This window comes from Gavialis gangeticus, unplaced genomic scaffold (assembly GCF_001723915.1).
Source record: "Gavialis gangeticus isolate Ggan-Ray unplaced genomic scaffold, GavGan_comp1, whole genome shotgun sequence".
NCBI classification, from domain to species: Eukaryota; Metazoa; Chordata; order Crocodylia; family Gavialidae; genus Gavialis; species Gavialis gangeticus.
Genome location: NW_017729024.1, coordinates 31610699 through 31618395, shown reverse-complemented (window position 1 = coordinate 31618395; position 7697 = coordinate 31610699). Strand labels below are relative to the sequence as shown.

General features: G+C 38.2%; 1 long non-coding RNA gene across 1 annotated transcript in view; it reads left to right on the top strand.

The window, feature by feature from the left end:
* LOC109298186 overlaps positions 1–7697 on the top strand; it is a 22084-nt gene that overhangs the window by 8807 nt on the left and 5580 nt on the right. The window contains exon 2 of the long non-coding RNA XR_002097517.1: positions 3533–3536. This is a non-coding gene — a long non-coding RNA (uncharacterized LOC109298186). The remainder of the gene's footprint in view (positions 1–3532; positions 3537–7697) is intronic.

The following is a 7697-nucleotide window of genomic DNA, read 5'->3' as shown; positions in this document are numbered from 1 at the left end:
GTGCAATTAATGCACCTGAATTTTCTCCATAGAAAATTCACGCACATTAAATGGTGGCCCTGCACACATCTGAATGTGGGCCCCTAGGGATCAAATTTGCTCCAAATGGGAGCAGTTCAGTCCAGGGCTTCTTCTGCCCTGCTCTGCCCCTCTGCAACTTCCAGGGGGAGCTCTAAGCTGGCAGAGGGCACGGGCTGGTCCTGATCTCTACAGGGTAGGGGAGAGCTGTCCCGATCTCCATATAGCTGGGAGGCAGCTGCCCAAAAGCCAGGAAAGCTCTCCCAGCCACATGGAGATCAGAATGGGTCCCATCTCCATGTGGCTAGGAGTCAGCTGCCTGGTACCAAGTACAGCTCTCCCCTACCCCACAGAGATTGGGATCAGGCCCTGTGTCCCTGCCAGCCTGGGGCTGTCACCTGGGGGAGTCTGGAACTCTTCCTACCTGCTGCAGGGAGGAAAAGCCAGGCAGGAGCACTCCTGGACTCTTCCTGTCACTCTTCCTGTTCACTCTTCCTGTCGGGAGCAAATTTGCTCCTGACAGGCACATGTTCAGATGTGTGCAGAAAAATCAGGCACATTAATTTCACATGTAGATCCACCCACTATTTACCCATGATTTATATGAATTTGATGCCAGTAATAATTAGCTAACATCTATAATTGTATACAAACCAGTAGCAAAGTCTGAATCATGTTGTTATCTAACTGTATTCAATATTTCTTTTGCTTCATATGGAAGGCAATGTAGTCATTATTATCACTAGAACGATTCACTGACATTAAAAACCAGATAAATAGGTGACATTTCTGTGTGTAATATTTACCAGGTTTCTTTTCAGTTAATGATTTGTGGCAGACCCTGACAAGCATATTTCTTCTAAAGAAACTGGGAGTGAATTGCAGGACATTCATTATATAGTATTTACATTATGTCTTTCTGAAATGAGAGATGACCCTATATTTTGACACAGCCTCAGTTACACCTGAGCACAACGCCAATAAATGCAATCACAGTAGTGAAAAGATGGCTTTCCATCCTCTCTTGCTACTTAGTGTGTTTGTAAGTATCTTTACTGTTCTTGGCAGATTTTCAAAATCAGTCTTTCTGTTGTGATTGCACTCATCTTTTTCACCTGGATAGATTAGCTTAGCAATGATGATCTTAATCAACTTGATTATTTTCATTATTAGCTAAAAATGTCCCTTCCCATTTAACCATCTGAAAAAAGTGTCCCTTCCCATTTAACCATCTGAAAAAAGTAACTTTGGCATCAGATATGAACCAGTACTTTGAATGACAGCTTTCTTGCTTTCAGGATATAGTTGCCATACAATGAAGAGGGCATCCAGCAAGTATTAAGACATAGCTTTTGAAAAATCTTATTTGCACATCATAACAAAAACACAGTTTTCTGCCTCCTCAATTATCTGTGTCTTGGAAGAAAGATAATATTGTTCATAACTGATTTAACAATAGCTTGCAACCCAGCCATGTATACATCTGGAAAAAGTGGAGGTTTCCAGTAACATCTTGTATGAAATGACAGCAAGGCAAAATCTAAGGATCTATTCACTTTTTCAGTTAATAGGGTGAATCTCACTAAACCTGAAATAGGGCTGATTCCACTGTCCCATTTCCTGTTTATTTCTAGTTAAGCCCTTAAGTTTGTTGTTATACTCTGGTTCAGCCAGATGTATTCCTGAGTTCTCCTTCCAAAAGTGTGCATCAATGAATTCCATTTGGAATATGAAATACAGTTCCTCACATGTAATCTCAGATACAAATATAATTATCACCCTTTCTTAAAGTTGTCAAGACACAAAGGAAACACCAAACACAATTTATAGAATGGGGCAATATAATGTTATTTTAAGGGCCGCTATATGCCAGAAAGCTCTGGTTGCCTTTGAAGATACCAAAATACTTTGAGAAAAAGACAAGAGAAATAGATTAAGTTTGGACTGAGCTGGGAAGCAATTATAAACTATTTGAGAAAGTGCAATGTGGCATATGAGGTTTTGCATACACACAAGTTATGTGCTAGAAAATAGCTATCCTGTATCTTTCATGGCATATCAGTGGAAAATAAACTATATTGTCTAGTCTGTCATAAGTCAGAGAGGTTGGTGAGAGAGCTTTTTCAAGTTCAAACCGAAGATTGTGTTACATGATTCATGGCTTGTGAATACAGTTCAAGTGGAGTTTTCCAACAGCTCTCTCAAGTGACTTATATACCCATTTTCATGCCCTTTGAAGTCAGAAGATTAAACAAGGGCAACAGAAGATAACTTCCACTTATCTCTTACAATCTATATTCCATTTATCTTTTACAATCTATATTTAGAGGCACTGAACTGAATTAAACTATTGAGGAGATGGTATCATTTAAACATGATTAATTAAATAACAGCCTTTTTGTAAAATATATTTGTGCTGGATTCTCAGCTGTGAGCAAGAGTGCTCAGACACAGGGAAGTGGTGGGGAACTCAGACAGTCAGCCACAAGTGCAAAGTACCATGGGGCATATTAAGAAAAATGACATTACTTTTGTAAATTATTTTGACCTTTTTTATTAAATTGTGACAAGTAGCCTGCCTTCAGTTTTATCAGTAACAGCTGTTATTTCTTCCCATATGGAGAATTCCAATTTCAATTATTTTTCTGATTTTTTTTTCAACTACTAAATATTTTGACCCACACTCCAAAAACTTTACTTTAAAAATTAAAAAAAAAATAAAAGGTTTATTATTATTATTATTATTCCTGAGGAAAGCAACCCCTTTTTGTGAAATACACTGTTAATCAAAACCCCAATTTTCCACTTAAGAGGTTTTAACAGAAATTTTTTTACCAGCTAGACATCATTTTTAATCTCATAGTAATTGTTGGAAAACTATCAATGCATGACCCATATGAATGCATTTGGACACTTGACTGTTCAGCCTTTTGCTGTTTATTTTATACTTATTTTTCTCAATACCTTTTTCTAATGATTTACCTGGTAGAAATTGAAGAAAATAACAGAATGGAAAACAAAATCAGTTCCTGTGTCTTTCTGAAAGCCAAAGGAAATTTAAATGCTCAGGATTTAGAGATGAAGATGTGCATTAAGTGGAATTTATTCTCACCTCACTGCTTTTCCACAGAGAAGATTACCATTCAATTTGACGATTGCAGCATGAAGATTTTCATAAATTAAACAGGTTCTAGCATTCTCTATAAAGTATTGATATGAAAATATTTATGCACACTTTGCCATCACTGTAAAACCAAGACCAGGTAAGTCAGGGTATTTAGGTTTGATCAAAGGTCTAGAAGAACTATAACCCAGCAGACACAGCATTAACAGGAACTTGGGAGGCCATCTGCACCTCTGTCATTGCTTGGTAACCTTGGGCAAGTTGCTTCTCTTCTCTCTGCACCAGTTTCCCTACCTGTAAAAACAAAGGGGTGATGACATTTGTAACACGTGATCAGTATACTTCTTACAGAAAATAAGGCTGTGGTATACAATTCTTCTTCTAAAGAAGGTCAGTGTTGCTTGATGAATGGGACAGAGATCTTCTCAGGACCTATTTGTATCTCAGACTTGCCGGGTTTATTTTTTTTCTGTGGTTGTTTAGAAAATGAACACCCATACACAGACTTATCATGTATAACATTCCTCAAACCAGCGATCTGACTGTGATTATTTTAGGAAAAAATATGCTCACAATGATAAAAGGGTGTTTCTGTCCTTTATTGTTGTTCCATGTGAAATCATTCAGGAAGGTGGTAGTTGCTTGGTTTCTTTCAGAGCATCTGATGGATTAGATGAAGTATTTCACAGGTTGAGAAAGTCATCCATAAGATTCAGGGGTTCTGATAGTGTCATTATAGAGGATGTTGTTTATTCTGGTGCTGGAGATGCTGGCAGGGTTTGGCATTTGCTGTTCTGGCAAGGCCTGCTTCCACTTGGTGTTTGTTGGCTTGAAGGAAATGTCCTTTGATGCTGAGGTTGGAAAGATTAGGGGGTACTTTGAAAGCTGGGGAGGGGGGAAAGGCCTGGGAAAATTTCCTTTTAAGATAAAATTTTCTTCAGGTGTGTGATTATAATCATTTGATGACTGTTTGCATGGCTTCCAGCATTGGACAGTGTGTGACAACTCTGGGGGTGGAGAGGGGGCACTTTAATAAGAGCCACTCCAAGAGCCACTTTAATTAAAGTGCCTGAAGCATCTCATGTATCACCATCCCTGCACTTCAAAATAGCAGCAGGGGAACTTTAACAAAAGCTCATTGAACCAGCTTTAGTTAAAGTACCTCCACTACCATTTTGAAGTGTAGGGATGCTGATACACAAGACACAGAGGATGGTTGGAGCAGGGTAGTTACCCTGCTCTAGCAGCCTCAATTAATCGAGTCTTTTCCAATGCACTATAATTACAATGTGTCAGAGCAGCCTCCACCAGGTGTATGGGCACCCATAGTTAATAGCATTTTGAACTTTTGCATTGTAGTTCCTTTGTGCAAGGTATTTGGGTGGTTTGTTCAAAGATGAGGTCCATTGCCCCAATCAAGCTTTTAGATTGATGAGTTGAGTGTTGCAAATATTTACCATGGAGCAGATGCATCTGGAAACAAACAGTAAAAACTAGAGACTTAACAGAAACATTGCTTTTTATAACAGCTTAACTTTCCCCTGTCCCGCCTTTTCACTTCTCAGGTGATAACTGTTCTGTTTTCAAGGGTTCCTGTTGATTAATATAATTAAGTTAAAGTGATAGCAATTGTTCTAACTTGTGCTTAGTCTAGAAGGTAATTGCTTTTTACCCAGACCTGATGTAATACAACTGAATCCTGAGAACTTTTTACCTCTCACAACTATGAATTTGACTCAATAAAACATATTACCTCACCTTACCAACTTTATTCTCTAGCACTTACTTCCTTATGTACTAAACATAGAAATGAACCACTTGGATCATAAACTGTATTCCCCTGCAGTCACAGGCATCCATGGTAAATCCAGAAGAGTATACAAAAATAGACTTCATTCTCTCTCCCACATACTGAAACCCAACAATGTTTAACTCTATGAAATGTATTTTGTAAACAGAAGCCTCAAAAACTGCAGTCTAACTAAAGAAAAGAGCAGGGCAATATGAGGCACTGCAAACGTGTTGGGCCTCTATAATGGCAAGGAATTTGTTAGGTGAAATATGGCCAGATGCCTGATGCAATGGAATAAAATATTTTCTGATTAAAAAAAAGTTCTTAAGTGTGTGTCAGGGATAGAAGACTATAGAGTCACTACTACCCATTGTGTGAACAATCTGTATTTTTAAAAAGTCCTAATTACACATTGATGGTAATAAGTTAAAAATAGAAATGCAGCTTTACATAAAGGTCTGCAGCAAACTGTTGTTACTGATTCTAATAAAAACCTTCCTTTTATCTTTTAAAGAGGGATAGAGTGGATTTTGTTGAGGATGGAATCTTATTTATGCCTTCCTGATGTAGGTTTAAATTAGGCCTTTCATTTTAGCATAAAAACATAAGTAGTTTTGAACTTCATACGTGAAACCCCTTGATATGGAAATACTTCAGCATTTCCAGTCACTTGCTGTGATAAAGGTTAGCACATACAGTATGTAAAATCTGAACCCCACTCAGGAAATTCTTCAGTTGACCTGTAGATGGGAAAATTTCTAAAAGTATAATTAGCTTCACCCAGTACTGAAATATTTTTCTGGCTCTTTGAAGAAGTATGAGCCACATCAAGGAAAGCGAGGAGGAAACACTCTTGGTTTCTAAGCCAGGAAGGAGGTACTGGTATATCATGTTCTCAGACTTTACCTGATAATGAAGAAGTCCCAGTTCAGCCCTGACCTCAGAGCTTTCCAACTAACCAGAAGGGGAAGAGGAGGAAGAGAAAAAAAGAGGAGTTATAATAAACAACAATAACTACCAAGAGAGGCTTTTGCCTTCAGAACATGATGAGTCTGTGTATCCAAGTCATTAGACACAACTCAGTGAAACAGGTATTATGGAAAAGTGCAGAAGAAATTCTCAAACTGGCTTGTTCATTAACCAGGTTAACAAGGGCTGCAGGCAGTTCTGGACTGGTGTGTGATTCTCATGCCGATGATGTTGTGAAGGTTCCCCATACTATTAAGCAAGATATCAGGGCAAACTTATATCCATGGTTTGAAATATGTGGGAGGGATTTGGGGGGCTGTGCCCTCCCATAAGAAATGAGAGCCATAAGCCCCCCACCCATAAGAGACTAACCTGCAAAACTGGACATAGAAAGAAGATGGTTAATGTGTGGAAGAAATGATGCTCAACCAATATGTGTCAGACTCTGTCCCCTTTGTTCAAAGCAGGACATTTCTGTCCAATATTGAATTGTATGTATCAAAAGGGAAATTACTGACACAACCAAGAGGCAAAGTTGCCCAAATGAAGGTAAGCCCTCATGGTGGCATGACAACATCTGCCCAACTGTTGAAGAACAAGATGATTGCTAATTGATTAAATCTGAACCACAATACAAGAAATATGAAAAGGTGGAAGAAATGTTTACCACTTTCTTACCGCAATATGAAGGAATAGCTCTTAAGGACAGACACCTATTCCATATCTCCCACATGGAGGGAGATATCTAGAAGCAATAGAACTCCCTGATTACACATTAGCAAAGCACTTTGTCCTGAGTAAGAATTTGTAGTGCATTATATCATCTTGTAGACATACTGCTATAATTGTGTGTAAGTGCATAACAGTGTAGTTAGTAGGAGTAGAAACAATTAGTTACAGAGGACATGGCAATGGGAGAATTCTGGGCGGAAACCTAGATCACAACTGGAAGAAATAAATAAGTGTCCTGATCTTGTAGTTCAAAAACAGTAGTCAGAACACAAGTTGGGGTAATAATGAGAAAAATGAAGGCTTACCAACCATGAAGATTGTCAACATCTCCAAGAGCAGTTCAAGCAATTCAATCCACCAGTTATGGCCTGAGGTTGCTGCACCTGGACTTATCACAAAACAATCAAACAAAGACACAACATTGTCCATTTAATACCAATCAAAGATTTTTATACTAAGTGCTATCAGATCCTGAAAACAGAATGCAAAGATTGCCCCATCATGCTAGGATGCCTTCTGGAGTGAGATCTCTTCACAGCCAGTCCAGAATGGTAAACATTTCTATTTGATTAAGAATGAAAAAGAATGAACAAGTCAAACATTCTTGCCAAACAGAAGCAAGTTATCACCAAAAGGTGTCCTTAAAGTTATACAAAACCTTGAAAATTAGAAAGCCCCAGGGCTGGATCAGTTGAACAACAACTGGTAAAAATATCTGAAATAAAAGTATCACATCTTGGCATGGAAGTGCCAAGTTATGAAAAGAAAAGAAGTCTTGCCAAAATTTATAATGAAAGGGATCACATTAAACCAATATGATTTAAGCCACTTGAAAGATTGCTGATCTATAATATGCCTACTTACTGCCAGAAAATTCTTCACTACCATCTTAATCCAAAGGATAAATCATCATTTGACCACCAACAGTGTTCATACACTGAAACAGAGTGGTTTCAAGCAGGAATGAGAAGAATATAAGCAATCACTATTGACTGACAAGGTATCCTCAAATGAGGGAAGTAAAGAAATCTAAGCAGAGTACTCAGAGGAGTTTCTTTCCAG